The sequence below is a fragment of the Colias croceus genome, chromosome 8, assembly GCF_905220415.1.
Source record: "Colias croceus chromosome 8, ilColCroc2.1".
NCBI classification, from domain to species: domain Eukaryota; kingdom Metazoa; phylum Arthropoda; class Insecta; order Lepidoptera; family Pieridae; genus Colias; species Colias croceus.
The window spans coordinates 3,875,197-3,885,559 of record NC_059544.1 but is presented as its reverse complement, the minus strand read 5'-3'; positions in this window follow the sequence as shown (position 1 = coordinate 3,885,559).

The following is a 10,363-nucleotide window of genomic DNA, read 5'->3' as shown; positions in this document are numbered from 1 at the left end:
ACCACATATCAAACTACTACGTTTTATAGTACCGAAAAAAATGTTATTGCCAAATGAAACGTAAATTTTGCACTCACAACTTTACAAGTAATGTTTTTATTTTGACTTTGCGGTTATCTGATTATAATATTTATCGTTATGGCTATCGACGTACCGACCGTACTGGGATCAGAGTACCTACGTGATATACAGTTCATCATCCAGGATTGCTAAGAGCATTTTCACACTGAAAAAGATGTTTCTTTGAATCGTAGTTGCTTCATTTATTTATTTTTAATCATTTTACATAATATGTTTTATATTTTATAAATAAGTATATCATTTTCATTATTTAAGTAGATAAAATAAATTATGTAAAAGAGTGTTAATAGTGTAAATCATAATATATTTTTCCACAATTAAAAATAATCCTTTTTTCTGATGGTGTTGGCATTGAATTAAACCGCGCTGTCGTTTCGTTCACAAAAAGTGATGTTATGAGGAGCATATTCAGTCCTCATATCATAAAAAATCTGTGCGAAAACAATAAACACGTGTGAGGCCCTCACGGCAGATCGGGGCGGTCTGACGCGAAGTGGGGACAGGGTTGTCACTGTATCGCTCTTGCCACGCTGGTCACCAGACTTATTCGATAGTTCAGTTTTGTATTAAGACCGCTGTGACATCCAACCCGTGAGACAACCAAACCCGGTCTCCCCTACTATCCCGTGAGACCGATACCTTCACTGAGAGGGTATGACGTCTCACAGCTGATCGCAAACGGCATATTGTACTATCCCGTGAGACCGAAACCCTCACTGAGACGGAATTACGTCTCACTACTGATCACGACAGTCATATTTTATCTCGAGAATCTGAAACTTTACTCAACATGAAGACCGTTTGACAAATGATAGGATGCATCATAATAAGATGAACATGAGCATAAGCAATGACTAGAGTAGGGACGCGAATATTACAATTATATGAGATTTCCTCTTTATAATATTAGTATAGACAAGAACGATTAATAAGTTTGTTTAATGAAAGATTAAGAATTGAAACTATTCGGACTCTGGAAACGTACGAATAGCGAGAGGCCCGTCTTACTGCAGACAGATTTCGTCATAGTTCATGTCTTGAGGTAAACAATCTACGAATTCGGTGGTGTGGTCTGGCAAATATAAAAGTGGGTTTGCTTATAACCTCACAATTGATTACAAATCATCTTCTGTATAGGCGATATTAACGTAGTATGTAAGGCGAGTCTGCTTTCGTTTGAAGATACACCGGAACCTTTGAAATCACTACTTTTAGAGGAACATACTGTGCAATTCGTTTAGATACTAATATGTATTCTGTGGTGCAATGTAAACTGTTATTAGACAATATTCGCTCTTATAGTAGTGCGTTTCAAATGATCCTTTGGTGCTCAATAATTATCAGAAAATCCGTTCATGCTTACTTTTAAGATACAAGGTCAAGTTTACCATTTGATAGGATCCCTTTTGCCTGAAGGCCAACCTAAGTTTGTTTAAATATATTTTGTATTCGACTACAACGAATAGTGGAATACAAGAAATCAATATTTCTCAAATTTAAAACTGAACTCATTTCACAATTTTAGAACAGGTTAATTCGTATGTATGCAGTTTTAAATCGACATTAGAAGCTTTTCCTCAAGATGGTGATATCGGCTCTCAGGAACTCCCTGGACGTGTTATAACGCCCAGGCCACAGTATTACAATTTTTCCTACAGTAGGGCGACGAATGTATTTTCGCATAGCAACGGAGGGGAACTCGCGGGGGGTCAAGTGACGCGGGCCACGTATCACAAACATGCTTAGTTTGTGGTACCGAGCGCGAAAGATAGTCATCGTGTTTTTAGTAAAGTTACTATGTAAACTAACGTAATTTAATATTTGGGTACATATTCTATAATGGTGTGCTCAAACTGTTAATCTACATTTAATTTAGATTATTATTTGATACTAAGTAATGTAGAATTTAAATCATATTCATTCATGTTTTCTTCAGATTTTAAGATTTTCTTATCAGAGTGTTCAATTTTAATGTAGTTAAATTTTATAAGAGACAATAATTAACATTTTAAAATAAAGTTACACTTATTTTTTTTAAACGACGAATGACGAAAAACGACCTAATCGCGGACGAAGTCGCGGGCAACAGCTAGTTATTAAATATTGCCGCCTATTTGTACCGCTTTGATGTACCTATTATTTTTGTTGGTTTTTTTGTCATATGTGCATTATAATTTTTTTATTATTATTATTAAATAATATTGCATCTAAGAATTTAAAATAAAATAACTAAAAACTACCGCTACGTTTATTACTAACAGTGTACGCTTACCGTAAGGGTGGGCTGCGAAAAGGTCGGATTAGTTGGCAGTAAAATTTGTTAAAGAGCCAGGATACGGGTGCCTCGCGGCGAACACCGACCATTTTGTGTTGGACCCTCGTTTGTAATGTATATGTTTAATTAATTTAATATTATTACTGTTTATCCTTTGTTTTTAATTTTTGTAGAGAATTTGATATATTGTGTTCTTATGTAATAATGGGATACGATTTCCACCTTAACGTTGCATAAGTGTCAAGAAATAAAAATAAGAAACGATTGAGATTAAATTATTTTAGAATAAAAACATCGTTTTGATTAGACTAGAAGGGCAACAAATAAATTGATCTAAAGGCTCTACGTGTGTGGTATAAAGCATTTGATCAAGCATTGAAATGCCTAAGTGTACCTAAGTGATTTTAAATAATAGACAAAGAAGTGTGGTGGTCGGTTGATTAGACAGAAACAGTAAATGAAAATTTTACTTAAAATATATTCCATGTAAAACTATTCATACGAGGGTCTATTTAGGTTGGAAGGAGGAACACGTATTAATACAAGCGGACAGCCAGCCTCAACTATCTCCCACTCGCAGACGAACACTATATAATCCCCGATAAAGCCCGCACATTTACATTCAATTCTAATTCGGGACACCCACTACTTGCCTCTGATTGCCTGGTACATGTCAACTTGATTAAAATGGCTTACATAATATAGGAATTAGAAGAATATTTATTAAAGCCTTTTATGAAATCGATTAAAATGGATTTGATAACGTTATATTCTATTCTTATTCACATGGCTCAAAACCTTTCCTTAAACATCGTCCAGCAAAAACTCAAATGGCAGAAATTGTTTAATTTCTCCTTTTACCAACAACAACAATGTGCACAAGTTTACCTACTATCAAAACAAATTTTTAATCTGATGTGATGCCGTGTATTCAGAAGAATTTAAGTGGACAATGAAGAAACTTGCATTGTTATTTATATGAAAGGAATTCTCTGTCTTCAAAAAATATATACAAAAAGTCTTCCAAATTAAACAGTTCAAAGGTAAAGGGCACTTAATTGAGTTTGTTCAGGACAAAACAAAGAAGAAAAACTTTTAAATTGAGTGTCCGTGAAGTGTTGCGACATGTTGATCTTTCGCTAGTCAACTCGCCCAAGTTAATATTTTCTTTGCGAAACAAAGAGTAGATAGAACTAGGTTTTCATACCTAATTTCAGTTTGAGATCCTGCTTAAAACAAGCCACTGCCAGAAAGAATAAACTGTTTGATTTACCACAGAAAACTACAATCTTAATAAAATTTTGTTGATATTTTTTCGAATAATACAAAGCTATAACCACGTTCGTAGAGACAAATAATTGAAAATTTTAATTAGATTATTTAAATGATTCTTTATAATCACATCATTTTCAATAAAAAGACAACATAGGTACTAAGTAGGTACTTTTGTTACGACCAATTTATTTTCACTCAGCATCATGTTATTTACGTCACACGGCTGAACAACAAATACAAAAACGTTATGAAAAACTTTGTCAACTACGAACAGTGATAGGAACTTTTTTACAACCAATACTAGGTACCTATGATATGTGTAGCCCACCGGGAACGAGTATAATTTGTTTCTACTTTATTCTCCAACTTTCGTTATGGCGATACTGAATTATTGGGAAATCCCCTTTTGTATCACTTCTATTTTCCGAATACAGGTATTACTCATAAATAGCAGTAATATCATAAACTTGGATGAATTTGTTTTTTTATCAGGAAGGGGCGCGACATTATATTATATTTATGTCTTATGTACCTACCTTCAGTGTATCGATTAACTTGGAGATAATCGTAACGAATGTAAACAATGTAATATTTATTATAATATTCTTATTGTTAAACTCTTTGTTAGAGCTATGACCCAAATGTAGCCACATATTGTAGCGCGTTTGGTAGTCTCAAATAGTACCAAAAGCTAAATTAAAATAGGTAATTAATAATTATGAGTATCACACTACACTAACGTCTACTATGACCAGGGATATATTTAAAAGGGATTCGAAATATTCCTAGCTTAAACTTTTCATATTAATTATGTTTACGAAGTAAAAATAGCAATAAATTCAGTTAATGGAAAACAAACAATATAATTAATTGATTGCCTTCAGGGCAAAAGAAGTAAAATTGCTAACCCTATTTTACTTTCGCTAACAATTAACTTTGAAAGTGAAAAATCTTTCTTAAGTTCGCAACTCTCGGTTCGACGATTACTGTGTTTCTTTAGATTGCCAAAATTTTTCTCGAACAAAACTTTTCGATTTAACCCTTTCTTAGACAAACAATCGACGGTTCTCTACTATGTAGATACGTTTTCAATAGAGATTTTACCTAGTCAATGTGGTTCTAGCAAGTTTTAATACATACAAATATTTTACCGACCACTATTTTTGAAGTATGAATTGTATGAATGTAATTTTTATGACTAGTTTTCAGAGGATGTAACCAATTTCAACGTTAAATTAAATATAGTTATTAAGAATAAAGTTTCCTTCCTATTGCAAATAAAGGTAATTGTGAATTTATCAGTGTTGTTTTCAATTCAAACTGTCTCCAATATTAATATTAATAATGCATATTTGATAAGCAATGGAAATACAAAATTTGTTCTGTCAAAATTTTCAAAAGCGTTCACGAAATTGGATCAGAACCTACTCTGTGCATATTAAATCGAAGGAAAGCTATGGAGGCCGCGGCAAATACAATTAGGTTAATTAATGAATTAAGACCCGGCGAGTTTCTTTATCTCGTTATTAATTTGTCTAAAGCGCAACCCAGACGTCTTACAAACGGGACTACCGCAAATGTTTGCTTGGAAGCGATTTATTTAAGTTCGTTGTTTCAATAATGGTAGAAATTATATGTTAGTTACAGATATTATTATAAGAATTTTCCAAATATTTTATCGGTCTTTGAAAAATATGTTTGTTTTACGTTCGTTCCCTTCAGTTTCCTAATACTAATAATTAGGAACTCACACTAGTGAGTCTGAATATTTAAACCGTCAATAATTGAACGAAACGACAACAAAAGGAAAAATTTAATTGTACCATAAAATAATATAATATAGAACATTATTCCCGTCAATTCCACTAGGGAGACGGAACTAAATGCCATTCTTGTAAAATTAACAGCATTTTCTAACATCAATCGTAATAACTTCTGCTATATTCACACAAGTAAAAGACGCCCAAAGATCCTTGAAAACGCGTAAAGAAAACAGCATTAATCAGGGTAAGGAAGCTGTATGATTTGAATATAAAGTGGGACTCATGAGGTGTGACGCGGGGCATGTGAGATGGTCATTAGTCATAAAGGAGAGAGACGTGCTCAGAACTCTGATTCCCTGGTACTTACGAAAATGGCCTCACACACCTCCTGATATGACTTTTGTTTTAAGCGAGTGCAACCAATATCCTATTTTCCTGGTTTTCTCTTCAAAATATTGGAATAGTTTATAGAAAAGTTTACAACAATAATTTGGGAGCAACTAATTGATAGATGAATTCATCTCTCCAGATACTTTATTAATAAGTATTTTTGTAATTGAATATAATAAAGACATATTGATATAATAAAGACATATTCAAGAGACGCAATCCAAATTCATACCTTAATTTAAAAATGCGACGCTCAAATTCAATAAAAAAACTTCTATACTTGGCACCCTACCCATAACTAGATTATGAAGGTAGGACAGTCGCAATAGAAACGTCTAGTCCCAATTTAAATATATGATCTTTCTGCATCACTGGACCAGCGGATAATACTCAGGGGTGGACGTCAAATTTGTAAGATCGTAATATTATATGACTGCGAACAATCTTCGGACTGCATACTTAATAGAAACGGTGAATTGAACGCATTTCAGTATTTTTTTAGGATGGTAAAATAGAATAAAAAATAATAAAAGATTTTCAATTATTGTTATTACAACTTTGGTAGATAAAGTAGTTATTTGAACCTCAGTATCATTTGAAAAGTAACTGTTTGATATTTTTTTAGATCTGTAAGGTAATAAATAATATTATAATTTTTCAGTAAATTGCATACAAAAATGCTATGTTAAAATACTATATAATATTATATGTTAAAATAATATCCCATAATATTTATAATATTTTTATTTATATAACCATCTTATAGGTAACTGATAATATTACTCCCGAGACCTTAAAATGACGAAGCGCTAACCATTCTAATAAAGGAAGGAAATAAATTACAGCGAGGTATCTCCAACATAAATCAGATACCATTTCTCACGTACGTTTTAGCATTCGCTAGAAGGAGTGAAATCAGTGCGGCGGTAAAAATCAAATTGAGTGGCCGATAAACACGCCGCGACCGAGGGCGGGCAAATTTTGATTACAGCGAAAAGTGTTACTTATTCTCAAATAAAAAATTCCTCAGGAAAAATTTCGCTGATGTCGATATTGTTATGGCGGGTTTATGTCGAAAATTGGGGGTACGGTTATTGCATGTCATTAGGAATTATGGGCTTCCGAGGTACGCGGAGAGAAATTTCGCATCGAGGTGGGACGGTTTTTTTCGATAATGTAATTATTGGAAATTTATTCCGCGCCTAAGTGGCTTGCTTTGTAACCGTCGCGCGTTCACACGCCATATTTCATCGTTCGTTTCTTACTCTCACCTATTTCATACAATTTTAAGAAATAGTGTACCGATTTGTTATTTTTTTACGTTTGACACTTATTTATTGATAAAGGAAAAGCATTTCTTAATGCAACGTTACCCATTTATTTCTTCTCATTCATACTTACTTTTAATGGGTAAAAACGAATGTAACTAGTAAATTCCTTAAATATAAAGTTAATAATCTTAAATATTCATGCAATATACTATTCAAATGTCTGGAATCATAGATGATATTCATTCAATTATTCTTCGCACTGTACTCTAATGCAAAAGTTAAACATAATGACATCTAAGCAAAATAAGTCAAGAAATTATGCCGCGTACGTGCTCCCATGTCCCATAAAATGGCACCGGGACTTATTTCATATAGTTACGGGCCCATAAAGCATAAAAGGCATTCAAATGTGATGTTATTTTGCCGCCAACACGGGGTAATTTATTTTCGTGCGATTCATAATTTTCTTTTATTCACTTTATGTTGATTTTCCTTGGAGAGTAAGTACGTCGTAACGATAATATTATTTCAACAGCCCCATGCATCACGTTTGCTTCGGCCGCTGTTCCTATGTTTTATTTCACTGTTTATGTTACTGAAGAGGCTTCCATCTTTGTTCCATATGAACTCTTAATGGAATTTAATTATACATTCGCTGTTAAATTACTTTTTTTGAAGCGGGCTGCGTAATTTAATCTTCACGTTATTTTTACTGCAAATTAATGATAATATTTTACTTAATTAGCCACAGGAGTATTAAGATTTTAAATAAGAAACGTCCATAGCGCAAAAAAGACAGGCATTAAATAAATATTCGACAAAAGGTTAAAATAAAAGACAACATTATATAAGTAAGTAAGTGTATCTTCTCCTTTAAATGCAGTAAATTAAACTTCTATAAACAGCTTTTAGATTGTTATCTATCTATATCTATTACCTAAACTGTAATCATCCATGTCAATCTTCTTCAATTAGAACGTAATTTCAAAAAGCCTAATTTTAAACTTGGACTCGGGTCTCGGAATAGATTTTAAGTTGCCTAATAAGAAGGATTACATATCGGAGAAACAAAATACGCCATACAAAAATGACTGAAATTTGAAACAAGCATTTGTATGCATTTCCCCAAAGTTCAAGTTGTTTAATATCGCTACATGTGGTACAAGATTCCGCTAAGCCGAATATTATGAGACGATAGCCGACACAGGTGGCGCTAAACATCCAACTTGCAAATACAACGCATATATAGCCTTCGATTTTGCTTCACAATTTTGAATCTTAATAACTAACAATAGAGTTAAAAGTGCTTTGGTTAAGTTATTTTGAAATAATGTCAGTCACGTCTTGAAGGAAGCGGTATTCACATTTCCATCGATCCTTTCAGGAAATACACTTATTGCTCCGACCCATTATATCTAATATTTAAAATAGAGACATAATAATATGCAAAAATAATATTATACAGTTTTTATTTTTAAGACGGATTTATAATTTCAATAATTTCAATTAAATATTGTATAGAAAAAGTATGAAAAATGACATTTTAACAATTTTGTAATGTAAGTACCTATCTAACTTTTATAAACTATCTAGCCTCTGACACAAATATATAACTTCTATCCTCAAAAGCGGTGAACAATAGCTGTTTGGTAGATAACAGCGTTTCAAAACAGCGTACACAAAGATGACTTATCTGACAAAGGAGCTGAATGTTTGTTTATCAGATTTACGCCGCTCGCTCAGTTGACCGTCATAATTCGGACGGTGTTGGGACCTTGCGTTCATTGATGCATAAATACCTTTCTGACGAGCGATTTGACAATTCCAGCGCTTTACGACATCCGGGCCTTCTAAATAGAGTGAAAAAAAGCACGTTTACGCTTTATGGAATGAGGCAGATGAAGTGGAAAGTGCGAACGAAAATACGGGTCATTACACTTTTAGCGTAGCATATGTGATTCTTAATGTAAATTGTTAAAATGTATGTAAATTGATGTCATATTTAGATACAAAATGATTCTACAAGAATTCAATTAGTTGAATATTTTTGCCATTTAAAGAAATGTTCTAAAATAAGAACATAAATCCATTGTTTGAATAATACCTCTTCTTATGACCAACCGTTGATAGTTTACCCATAAATGACTACCTCCGTTGGCAATAAAACCTCGCTATCAGGCGACTTTTCCGATACACTGGCCAGTGCGGACGTAGCTAACAATTATCTAAATAGCCATCTACATTCTTACCCCTTACGTTTTATTATTACCGGTCAATTTATCCGTTGTTCGCAGATCTCAGCACATCCTCGGACTTCATGTTACCCTGGTAGATCTGATGATAAGAATAGAAAGTGATCTAGGGGATTTTGTACCGTCGTTAAATAGATTTATTATAGGCATGGTGAGTGTTCTAGTAATGGTTCAATTTGTTGCCTAAAAGATTAAATAAATATTTTCTAATTAAATGTTTAGCTATTAATTTAATACTATGATGATCACCAACAAAATGTTGTGCATAATTATACCTACCAAGGTTTCTGAGTTGCACGGCTAGTATAGAATTAAAAGCTTCATTAAGAAATGAAGAGACAGTTTTTTATACCCACACACTTTATTAAGTATTTAGAAATTAGGGAAACTGCTTAGAAATACATTATTTTCTGAGAGTTAAACTACAAAATAAGAAAGAAAAATTTTATTGAACATTTAAAGAATTATTTTTAAATCTTATATTTCCAATCAATACAATTAAAACCATACTTCAATACGCAATTTGAGATACAATAGGTGGCGATTTAAACCCTCCGATTGACAGACCCCGGCTGCGGTCTGTACTTAATGTGCCGGACCTACAAAATTCAGATCCTCGATACTGATTTCAACATAGAGTTAAAACGAAACAGACGAGAATTTATGAACGAGTTAAATTAATAATTTGTTTTTAGTCTTAAAATAATTGCAAGAAATATGCCAGTTTTAACAGGCATTTAAAGCCCAAAATTCTATCAGAAATTTTTTAACCTGTCTTTACACGTAGCTATTATTAATTAATTTAACTAGGTATTGCATTAACAAGAAATGTGTACTTAATGATTTGCCTTAATTAATCGGGATAAAAAAATATTTATTTAATTCATGCACCAAACTATTATGTGGCAAAGTAATAAGCATTGAAATAAGTATTCTTTATAGTAAATTTTACTACAAATAATCTACTAACTTACACAAAGCACCACTAACACTTCTCAGTCATGTCTAAATCCCACAGCTCTACATTTCCACGATTGCTGACGCGAAGTCCTTTCT